Source organism: Solanum dulcamara, chromosome 8, assembly GCF_947179165.1.
Source record: "Solanum dulcamara chromosome 8, daSolDulc1.2, whole genome shotgun sequence".
In the NCBI taxonomy this organism is placed as follows: Eukaryota; Viridiplantae; Streptophyta; class Magnoliopsida; order Solanales; family Solanaceae; genus Solanum; species Solanum dulcamara.
The window spans coordinates 32,879,537-32,892,664 of NC_077244.1; positions in this window are offsets into that span (position 1 = coordinate 32,879,537).

A 13,128-nucleotide genomic window follows, 5' to 3' on the forward strand; every position below is an offset into this window, starting at 1 on the left:
AGTTTAAGTACTGGAATGGGAGTTACAGATATTCATTCCTAAACTATGTCACCAATTGGTGACCAATTTTCGCATAATTTGAATTCGAGAGGACATAACCCCTTCAGAATATGGGAATTTGGGGTAACCCTTAAAATCAAAGTTCTAGATAAGTGAAATATCTTTCCAACCATAGGTTGTGGGTCTGGAGGTGACATTAGCATAAGGAGATATAGACATTTTAAGTCATAAGGGTCGAGCTGAACAGTGGATTTGGCCCAACCCGATTCCAACTCGGGTCAGGCCCAATATCCATAACATTTATGGGATATTTTCAGGTTTCTTCCACATTCTCAAAAAAAGAAACATCCAAAACATTTGAGAAAGAGAGGGAGAGAAATCTTAGGCTAACAAAGGCCAATTCGACCAAAATCTTAGTCCCGAAATCCAAAGCTCGTAAAGAGAAAAGTATTGTACGTCGCGCTGTCTTTAATTTGAGCTAAAAATTAGCCAAGAAGGAGGGTGTTAATGTGGTTTCTACATACTTAATTTAATATTAAAGTCTATTTTTCATTGTTAACAAGTTTATTTAGAGCTTTAACAGATTAGAACGGAGAAAATAACGTTATAAACTCATTTGCTGTTTTATTGAGATTTATGGATTAAGGGGTTTTTTGGGTACATTAAATGGATGGAATAAGTTAATTTATGATGTATAGTTGTTGATGTTTTTGATGAGTTATTTTTCTTGAATTTGGAAGAATAAAGTGTATGAAGATATAATATATATTTCGGAACTATTTGGTATGATAATTATGGCTATTTTGTAATAATATTTTGGGGACTGTTTCGTGGGCTGGAATATTGGAGGATTGGATGTAGTTATTGTTGTTGTTATACTATGGATATACGGAAATAAAGAAGTGAATACAAACATCGACATCCGAATGTATATTGGGCTATTTTGGAAGTAACTTAAGGATGGGTTTAATTCTATATTGATATGAAATTATTGGTATTGTTGTTGTTGATATTGTAATTAGTGTTTGGCTGAATTGGAATTTTGAGGATTATTATATTTGCAGGGGAAATGCTACCCAAATTTTATTAAGTTTTATTTGTACTTGGACTAATTAGTAAGTGATGTGGATATCTAATTGTGGTCGATGTTATCTTAATTTTAGACCTGTGAGATCGAGAAATAGACATTAAACATTTAGATAGAGTTCAAGGTATGTAAATCTATCTTTTATTTCTTTTGGCATGTCTTATATTTAAATAATGAATGATATAAGCTTGGGGTAATTCTATTCATAGATTCTGAGTGTAATTCCCAATTCTTTTTTGTTCTTGACATAATTGAGCCATTTTCCCTCGAATCTTCTATATATTGGATAGCTGTTGGTGTATAAAAGTCCCTATCTTTACAGACTTTATCATAATTAGCATCCTTAACTTATAATAGTTGCTCGCATTATCTTGATGCATTACCCACACCCAGGTCCGCAACACGGACTTATGATGGACCACACTACCTCACAGATTAAGTTTAAGTTTCAATTTGGTCACTACATGTCAAAGGTCTGCGACAAGGACTTATCGCAGACCATACTTCCTCATGCTTAAAATTTTGATTTTGCTTGGGTTATTCCTCCTGGCCAGGTCCTCGACACTAAATTGGCTAATAAATTCCATACTTTAAGCATTCGAGTGTTACTTATTCTATTGAGTCTCAAATGATCATCTAACTGTATGTGGTTGCTCATTATATTCTACTCGTGCATAGTGTTATTATCTCTTTCACTGAGTTTCGGGCCGGGTATGTTGTCATGCACGGTTTTACTATATTATTCACCAGTCCTATACTAGAGAGCCGGGTGTGATAAATGATGATACAATGTTATAATAATTTGGTTATGACACTGAGTCCCATAATGGGTTGAGTACGGTATAGTGTATACTACTCTATTCATCGAGTCCCTTGTCAAAAGGCAGGGTAGGGTATATATATATATGCATATGATGATATAAGGATATAATTATGACACCGAGTCCCATAATGGGCCGAGTATGGTATATAATGATGATAGGTATGACTTCATTTCATAAGACGCAGGTACAGTAATTTATTTATTATTATACTTATCTCCTGAATCTTTATTTCAAATGTGATCTCATTTATGGTATTTTATGTTTTATATACTTAGTACATATGTCGTACTGCCACCCTTTCTTTAGTGGGATGCATTTCATGCTTGCAAGTATAGATACTCATTTCGGGAAGCTGCAAGCTTAGGATTTCCACTCATCTATTTTGGAGTACTCCATTATATCGGAGCCTAGATTTTGGTACCGATCCTTTTGATGTGTATATTTGTTTATTCAGGGGTACAATAGAGGCCTTGTCCCACCATATGATACTGTTGATACTCTTCGAGGTCTGTAGACATATGTATGGGTTGTGTATAAGTTTGTTCAGCTATGTCTATATGATATGTTGTGGAAATTGATATGTAATGGCAGCCCTGTTGTCTTGCATTTTCTTTCATGCTATGATTAGTGGTGACTCCTCAGGAAATAAATAATAAGGATGTATTTATATGAAGAGGTTATGAACCATTGGAGTTCTTATGTAGGTTTTCATATTGTTTGTAGTTTATTTTGACTATATCTGATAGGTATGTATACGGGTATCTAGGTCGGGTACCAATCATGGCCTACGGGGTTGGATCATGAAAAAAGTGGTATCAGAGTAGTTAGTCCTTGGAGTGTCTACAGATCGTGTCTAGTAGAGTCTTGTTTATCGGTGTGTTGTGCACCACATTTATAAATAGAAAGCTATAATACATTTAAGATGTTGTTTTTCTTTCTTACTCTAGATTGTTCGATAGAGCTATGTTATTAGGAAAATTCCTCACTAACATATTATCATGTCTAGAGTTATGTCTCCAAAGAAAGCGACAGGTGCCTAGAAGGGCAAATCAGTAGCAGAAGAGACTAGTCATACTCAGAGAGTCACTAGGATCCATACCCACTCCATGCCCGAGAATATACTTCAGTCAGCAAGCTCTGCTACACCACCTCTAGAGGAACCTAGAGCAGCGGCAACTGCAGATCAGCGGACGGCTCTACCACTATCTCCTGAGGGCCCAGTACCTGAGCCTATAGATCCCCATCCAGGGGTGGAGAATAGGTCCATGAGAGACGCAATTTAGTTACTGACCAGGTTAATGGCAGGGCAGACTAGCAGTCATGGTCTAGGAGTTGATTATGCAGATAGACATGATAGTTTAAGGGTTCTTGACTTCTTGACTTGTAACCCCGCAGAGTTCTATGGGTCAAGGCCCGCGAATAACCCACCAGAGTTTATCTGATAGATACAACATACGCTGAGGGTAATTATGGCTTTTGAGATTGAATCTATTGAGTTGGCTTCATATCGACTGCATGATATAGCCATTAATTGGTATAAACTTAGGAGTTATTTAGGGGTGATGGTGCTCCTCTAGCGGTATGGGATGAGTTTGAGGAGGCTTTCCTTGGCCACTTTCTACCTCTAGAGATGCGATGTGCCATAGTCGATAGATTCTTACATCTGAGGCAGAATGGCAAGAGTATTCGAGATTATAGTCTTGAATTTGATTCATTGGTGAGACATGCACCCACTATTGTAGTTGATATGGCTGATAGAGTGCATCGTTATGTGATGGGTCTAGATCGTTACTTGATTGATAGTTGTATAGCAATGGCATCTAATCCAGGTATGGATATTGCTCGAGTACAGGCATATTAGCAGGGGGGTAAAAGATTGGCACAAGGGGTATTAACATAATAGAGATCATAATAGAGGCTAGCATAAAAGAGCTAGATCGGCTAGTTATTCTGGTGAATTTTGCGGTGGGAAGCCTCAGCTGTATAGTAGATATCCTTCTCAGTTGTCCTAGAGTGCACCCCCACAGTTTATAGGAAGGAGATTTGATAGTACAGGATAGTCAGGAGCCGGTCAAAGCTCTAGGGTTTTATCTTCATAGATAAACAGGGGTTTACGCCAGTTAAGGCCACCTTCGCCTCGGTGTTCTCATTGTGGCAGTACTATTTTGGGGAATGTCATTATGCCACAGGTGTTTTCTTTATGTGTGGCCATCAAGGCCATATGATGAGGGAATGTCTATTCGGGAGTAGTCCAGGGGATGCAGCTCAGCCTACTGGGTTAGTTTTTAGTTTTTTTCTTTGGTGGTTCTGTGCCCCATGGGGTAGAGTATCTATACATCAGTAGGTCGTGGTAGAGGTCATGGTGGAGCTTCCAATTCTAGCGGTTCCTCAAACCACATATATGCTTTGACAAGTACATAAAATCAGTAGGTGTCACCAAATGTGGTTATAGGTATATTATCGATCTTTTCTTGGGACATATATGCATTAATAGATCTAGTCTTCACCTTATTATATATATCTCCCTTTGTTGATAATAAAATTGGAATAAAAACTTAATTGATAGAACCATTTGAGGTAGCTACACTGGTAGGAGATTCTGTTATAGCCAAGAAAGTATATAGAGATTGTTTGGTGATTATATATGGTCGCCATACTAAGGCAGATTTGATAGAGTTAGATATGATAGAATTTGATGTTATTATGGGCATGGATTGGTTAGCTTTCTCTTATTCTAATGTTGATTGTAGAGAAAAAGTAGTTTGGTTTCAGCTCCCAAGAGAACAAATTATAGAATAGCAGGGGAATACGGCATCGCCGAGGGGTAAGTTTATTTCATACCTCAAGACAAGGAAGATGGTTAGGAAGGGGTATATTTATCATTTGGTTTATATGCATAACTTGGAAGTAGAAGTACTGACTCTTCAGTCAGTTCCGGTAGTTAATGAATTTCCAGATGTATTTTCAGATGAACTTCCAGGTCTTCCTCCTGAGCGAGAGATAGAGTTTCCTATAGATATATTGCCAGACACTCAGCCTATATCTATATTTCCCTACAAAATGGCACTCGCAGAGCTGAAAGAGTTGAAAGAGCAGATGAGAGACTTGTTGGAAAAGGGCTTCATTAGTCCCAGCACATCACCTTGGGGAGCACCGGTATTATTCGTGAGAAAGAAAGATGGGTCATTGTGAATGTGTATTGATTATAGGCAGCTAAACAAACTAACAATAAAGAATACATATCCCCTTCCTAGGATTTGATGATTTATTTGACCAGTTGCAGGTGCTAAGTGTTTCTCGAAGATAGACTTGCGGTCAGGCTATCATCAGGTACTAGTGAAGAAGGAAGATTTCCCAAAGACTACATTCAGGACCTGATATACAGGCATTACGAGTTTTGGGTGATGTCTTTTGGGCTGACTAATGCTCCAACAGTGATATGGATCTAACGAACCGAGTGTTCAAGCTATTCCTAGACCTGTTTGTGATTATATTTATTGATGATATTCTAGTATACTCACGATATGAAGAGAAACATACAGATCATTTGAGAACGGTACTTGGGGTGCTCCAGCACCAAAAGTGGTATGATAACTTCTCTAAATGTGAATTCTGGTTGACTTCAGTAGCATTCTTGGGGCACATTATTGGAGCTAATGGTATTCGAGTAGATGTACAGAAAATTAACGGCGTAAAGACTTGGCCTAGACCTACAACACCTACTGAGGTACGTAGTTTTTTTGGGCTGCAGGATATTATAGGAGATTCATAGAGAAGTTTGCTTCAATTTTAGAGAATTTAACAAGGCTAACTCAGAAGGCAGCTAAGTTCTAGTAAACCGATGCTTATGAATGAAGCTTTCAGTTGCTGTAAGATAAGTTGACTACAGTCCCAGTTCTGACTTTTCCTTAGAGACCAAATGGCTATGTCATTTATTTTGATTCTTTCAGTGTTGGGCTCGGTTGCGTATTGATGCAACATGGGAGAGTCATAGCTTATGCCTCCCGGCAACTCAGAAAGCAAGAAAGAAATTATCCAACTCATGATCTGGAGTTAGCAGCAGTAATTCATGCTTTAAAAATATGGAGGCATTATCTATATGGGGTGTATATTGATATCTACACGGATCAAAAAAGTCTCCAATACATCTTTAAGCAAAAAGAGCTAAATTTACGACAGAGAAGGTGGATAGAGTTACTAAAAGATTATGATGTTCATATTGTATACCACCCAGAAAAAGCAAATGTTATAGAAGATGCACTCAGTCATATATCTTTGGGTATCTTGGTAGATGTACAACCAGAACGGAAGAAGATAGTATGTGAGGTTTGCTAGTTATCTAACCTTAGAGTCCAATTAGCTGATTCTAATGATGGTCGAGTTTCTATTCGAGGAGTTGTGGAATCTTCTATCATTGAAGAGGTCAAGCGAAGCTAGTATGAGGAACCTATTCTGGCATAGTATAAGGATGAGCCCTTCAAAAGAAAAAGATCCCATTTGAGGTAACACCTGATGGAGTGCTAAGATGTATGGGCAGACACTATGTACCTGAGATTGTAGGGCTACGATAATAGGTTATGGGAGAGGCGGACTATGCTCGATATTCTATTCATCCAGGGTCAAGAAATATGTATCATAACCTTAGATGTTTATACTAGTGTAATGGCATGAAGAAGGACATAGCAGAGTTCATAGCCCAATGCTCGAATTGCTAGTAGGTTAAGATTGAACATCAAAAGCCTAGTGTACAATTACAGGAGATGGAAATCCTGACTTGGAAATGGGAAGCAATTAATATGGACTTCAATACAGTCTTACCTCTCACTCCACAGAAGTATGATTCCATATAGGTTATAGTAGATAGGCTGACAAAATCAGCCCATTTTCTTCCAGTCAGCAGTACATATTCAGTTGAGGACTCTGCGAGGTTATATATCAAGGAGATAGTAAGACTCCACGGGGTTCCCACATCTATTATCTCAGACAGAGGATCTCAATTTACAGCTAACTTATGAAGATCATTCTAGAAGGGATTGGGAACACAGGTGAATCTTAGTACATCATTTCACACTCAGACTGATGGACAGGCTAAACATACTATTCAGACGCTAGAAGATATGTTACAGGCTTGTATTCTTGACTTTAGAGGTAGCTGGGATGATCACTTATCACTTATTAAGTTTGCTTATAATAGTAGCTACCATTCTAGTATCTAGATGGCACCTTACGAGGTATTTTATGGCAGGAAGTGTAGGTCACCTATTGGTTGGTTTGATATTAGTGAGACTAAACTAATAGGACCATACATGATTAAACAAGGTGTGGATAAAGTGAAGCTCATTTAGGATAGATTATTTGTCACAACCCAAACCCGTGAGCCGTGACCGGGTGTCCAAGCTGGACACTCGCGTATACACCTATAAACTGTACATAAGCCTGTTGTATGATTATGTATTAGCCAAACCCTTCTCCTAAGAGGCTACAACTTATTATTCAGGTAGCATAACACATAATCCAATGAGGTTGTTATAGCATGTGGGGTTATCCCATTATATACATTTATGAGAGCTGATAAGGTTCCCACGACAGAGGAAATATCCTAAAGAAACCTCACACAAACACGATTAAGCATACATATATACATAACCCACTTCTATGTGTACAGACCTCTAAGAGTAGTGACGATAACATATGGTGGGACAAGGCCCCCGATGTACATTTGAATAAATGAAAGTAAATATATACACCAAGGGTCAGTACCAAAAACTAGGGGGTCAGTAAGACATATGTACTAAGCATGTAAGCATACAAAATTATAAAGAAGTTATAGTTAAAACAGGGATGCAAGGGGCAAGTATAACGTTTAGCCATTCACTGTACCTACATCTATAAAATAAAGTCATACATACTATCATCACTTTCATCATGAGCACCTGTGTATTATTAGCTCTATAGAATGTACAGCCTAATCCATGTATATAGAAAATACACGCCAAAGAATGATAGCCCAATCCACAAATCATATGATAATGCCAAGAAATGATGGCCTAACCCGTATCTCATATATTAGTGTCGAGGAATGACATCACAATCCGTATACATACATATCAAATAATAGTGCCGAGGAACAACGGCCTGATCCACGTATCATATGATCGTATACACATATATTACAGCCGGTCTGGGACTCGGTGTAAGATGTATTACAGTATGCATGAGCAAGACAACGCGTAATCATATGTAACTAAATTACCATCCGAGGCCCAACCGAGTAATCAAGAGAACCATCACTTGAAGATCAGGGTAGTAGTCATTTTAAGTACCCTCTAATAGTTAGTAAGAGTCATATCGAGTGAAATCTCAGGCATCAGAAGCATGTGTCAAGGCGATGCCATATAGTTTATGTAATTAGAGACTTTTACTCTTATAGGGACTTTAACATTCACGAGTAGTACGAGTCATGAGTTATATACAGAACTTAGGGATGGGATGACCTCCAAGCTCATATCATTCATAACTTAACTTGAACACATGCCAAAAGAAAGAAGAGATAGGCTTTACATACCTTTTATAGAGTAATCATCCCCACTCTTACTTCGTCGCCTTCTGAATCTATTTAACATGAAGGTAATACTGACATTAATAACCTTCAACCTCCCAGCTTCTCAAACTATGACCAAGCATCTATAGGAATCATTTCTTCATGTGTCTTTCTCAAGTAGTTTACTAATCGATAAAGAAGTTAACAGAAATCGGGCAGCACTTTCCCTATGACTTTCCCTATCTAAACTTCTAGTTACATCCTCGATAAGCACATCCAACTAACAACAACAATCATCAGCATATATACAAGTAACCCATTTCAACATTAGGCAACACAAACCCCAAATAATTCCTTTAAAACTACGATACCAAAATAGGGTTTTTAATCTCTATTTCATAAAACCTTTAACCACAAAAAATGGAGAGTCATGTGGATGAAACCAGAAGCACCCATACCCTATTTAGACCATGTTCCATCTCTGCAACATACAACCAAACCCTCGAATCCGCAGCACCACAATCACAACACATTACTCAACTTCGACTTAACTAAAATGACTTCAATTTAGTTTGTTTCTAACGCCAAGCATACTTATACATGTTTCCTGCTTCCAACTTCATTTAACACATGTAATACATTCCATAACAACACTATTAACTCCATTTTGAAAGGGAAGACCATAACTTGTTCAAAACTTGCAAAAGATTTTCTCGAAAGTTCCTTAATCGCATTGAAAAATAGTGGACTGCTCGTTACGCTTTCTTTCTGTCCCAAATCAATAATTTTCATTATTAAACACAGCTATATCACCTTAGGATACCTTAAATAATTAATTCACAGAGAAAAAGTTGGAGGCTCACCTTAGGAGGACCAAACCCGTAGCTCTCTTTGCTTGTTCTCTCAAACTTTCTCTCAATTCTTTCTTATTTTTCTAAGTGTAAAATATAAATTTATGATTCATTAGTCATCAAATGGTCATTATATACTACATCTTAAGATGTGACACGTTTCAACCCCTAAGGGTGACACGTTTCTAACCCTTATTAGACCACCCAACCCATTCCACCACTCTAAGGCTGCCACATGGCAGCGTGGGACCCACCTCAAGTAGTTGTGTCACCTACTTGCTTTTAAATAGGTGCAATGCCTCCTTATGCCTCTTCCGTGGGTTCATAATCTTATCTCACTTTAAGAACCTATGTAATCCTTGCTATGTAAGCTCAAAATGTACTTAAATAGCTTAAGTATGTAAGATATCCAATTTGGTAGCTTACACAGGTAAGTCGAGTCCCATGACTTGTCATTTGGCCCCCAACTCCTTTCAAATCCTTGTAACCCTTACTTCCAACCTTCATTCTTGTGGAGCCTTACATCCTTCCTTCCTTAGAGGTATTTGATAACATTAAAGATAATTTGGGTCATGTGGTAACTTTTAAGAAGTTTTAGAAAGCGTTCTGAAGTACAAAAGTACGGGGCATAACATTATTAGTAGCCTAAAGTTGATAAAAATCATATGCAAATAATCGACGGTTACCTGTAGAGTTTCAGATTGATGATTGGGTGTTTTTGAAGGTGTCACCCATTGAGGGGTTAATGACATTCGGCAAGAAAAGGAATCTTAGCCCGAGATACATTGGCCCTTATCAAATCATTCATAGGGTAGGCAAGGTTGCCTATGAGTTGGATCTACCATCTGATTTGGAAGTAGTACATCCAGTCTTTCACATGTCAATGCTTCGCGGATGTATATGTGACCCTTAAAGAATATTTCCCGTAGATGATGTCCAGATAACAGAGGAGTTGTCCTACGAGGAGAAACCTATCGCCATCCTGGATCAGCAGATCAGGAGGTTACGTACTAAGGATGTGGCTTCCATCAAAGTATTGTGGAGAAACAAGAATACAGAAGAGATGACCTGGGAATCCAAAGAGAAGATGAAGAATAAGTATCCTCACTTGTTCCCTATGCCTACAAGTAATCTAAACCTCTCAATTGATTATATTAATTGATAGATGAAACTATATATTGTAGCAATAAAAGAGATTCCCTCAAATTCCTTATAAGACTTTATGAGGTTAGTTTAACATTCGAGGAAGAATGTTCTAAAGGGGGAAGAATATTATATTTCGTATTTTTGCACATTGAACTATTCATGAGCTAACAGACATAAACTCAAGTACTTTTAATTTTAAATTTTAAAATGGCACGATTCGATAGTAAATGATAAGTTATATGGATAACATAGTGAATTAAAGATAACTTAAGAAGGAACCTTGATCCAAATCAAAGCGGAAGCCATCAAAAATAATTATTTTAAGACACATTTTCGGATAATCTAACTTCGGCAGGCCATAACCCCTTTAGAATTTAGGAATGTGGGAAAACTCTCAAAATACAAATTATAGAAAATTGAAATAGATTTCCAATCATAGGTCGTGGATATGGATATAACATCGAGATAAGGATATATTGATGTTTTAAGGCAGAAGGGTCGAGATGAACAGTGCATTCGGCCCAAGCCGATTCCAATTCGGGTCGGCATCATGCCCTCACCATTTAAGGGATATTTTCAGCTTTCTTCCTTACTATCAAAACAAGAAACATCCAGAACATTTTAGAGAGAGAGGGAGAGAACTCCTAGGCTAAGAAAAGCCAATTCGACCAAAATTCGAGTCCCAAAAATGAAGCTCGTGAATAGAAAAATATTGTACGTCACGTTGCCTTCAATTTGAACTAAAAATCATCCAAGAAGGATGGTGTTAATCTGGTTCCTTCATACTTAAGATAATATTAAAGTGTTTTTTTATTGTTAACAAGTTTATTTAGAGTTTTAAAGGATTAGAACGAACAAAATAACGTTACAAACTCATTTGTTGTTTTGTTGAGATTTATGGATTAAGGGGTTATATTGAGTGGATTAAATGGGTGGAATTAGTTGAGCTATGATGTATAATTGATAATTTTGTTGATGAGTTGTTGTTCTTGAATTTGAAAAATAAAGTGTATGAAGATATAGTATATATTTTGGAACTGTTTGGTATGCTAATTGTAGCTATTTTGCAATAATATTTTGGTGACTGTTTCTTGGGCTAGAATATCAGAGGATTGGCTGTAGTTGTTGTTCTTGTTATACTATGGATATATGAAAATAAAGAAGTGAATACAAGTATCGACATCCAAATGCATATTAGAATATTTTGGAAGTAACTTAAGAAGGGATTTAATTCTATATTAATATGTAATTATTGTTATTGTTGTTGTTGATGTTATAATTGGTATTTGGCTGAATTGGAATTTCGAGGATTATTACGTTTGCATGGGAAATATTGCCCTAATTTTGTTAAGTTTCATTTGTACTTGGACTAGTTAGTAAGTGATGTGGATCTCTAATTGTGGACTATGTTATCTTAATTTTAGACCCGCAAGATCGAGAAATAGATGTTGGACATTTAGATAGAGTAAAAGGTATGTAAAGCTATCCCTTCTTTCTTTTGGCATGTCTAAGATTTAAGTAATGAATGATATAAGCTTGGGGTAATTCTATTCATAGATTCTGAGTGTAATTCATGATTCTTATTTGTTCCTGAGGTGATTGAGCTATTGCCCCTGAATCCTCTATATATTGGATAGTTGTTGGTGTATAAAAGTCCCTATCTTTACAGACTTTATCATAATTAGCATCCTTTAACTTACAATAGGTGTTCGCATTATCTTGTTGCATTACTCATACCCAGGTCCACGATGCAGACTTGTCGCGGACCACACTGCCTTGCAGATTAAGCTCAAGTTTCAATTTGGTCACTACATGTCAAAGGTCCACGACGCGGACTTGTTGTGAACCATACTGTCTCGTGCTTAAATTCTTGATTTCGCTTGGGTTATTCCTCGCGTACTACCCTGCCTTGGCTAATAAATTTCATACTTTAGGCATTCAAATGTTACTAATTCTATTGAGTCTACAACGATGATCGAATTATATATGGTTGCTCATAATATTTTACTCGTGCATACTGTTATTATCTCTTTCATCGAGTCTTGGGCCGGATATGTTGTCACGCATAGTTTACTATATTATTCACCAAATACTTTACTAGAGGACCTAGTATGGTATATGATGATACGATGTTATAATAATATGGTTATAACACTGAGCCCCATAATGGGCCAGGTACAGTAAAGTGCACACTACTCTATTCATCGAGTCCCTTGCTAGAGGATCGAGTACGGTGTATATATATATATATATATATATATATATATATGCATATGACGATATAAGGATATAATTGTGAAAACGAGTCCTATAATGGGCCGGATATGGTATATGATGATGATATGTATGACTTCATTTCATAAGACGTAGGTACAATGATTTATTAATTATTATATTTATCTTCAGAATCTTTATTTCAGATGTGATCTCCTGTATAGTATTTTCTGCTTTATATACTGAATATGTATTCCGTACTGACCCTCTCTCTTTGGGGGGTTGTGTTTTATGCCCGCAAGTACAGATACTCAGTTCGGGAATCTGCCAGGTTAGGATTTCTACTCAGCTATTTTGCAGTGCTCTATTATATCGGAACTTAGATTTTGGTACCGATCCTTTTGATATGTCTAGTTTTTTATTTAGGGGTACGGAAGGGGTCATATCCCTTCATATGATACTGTT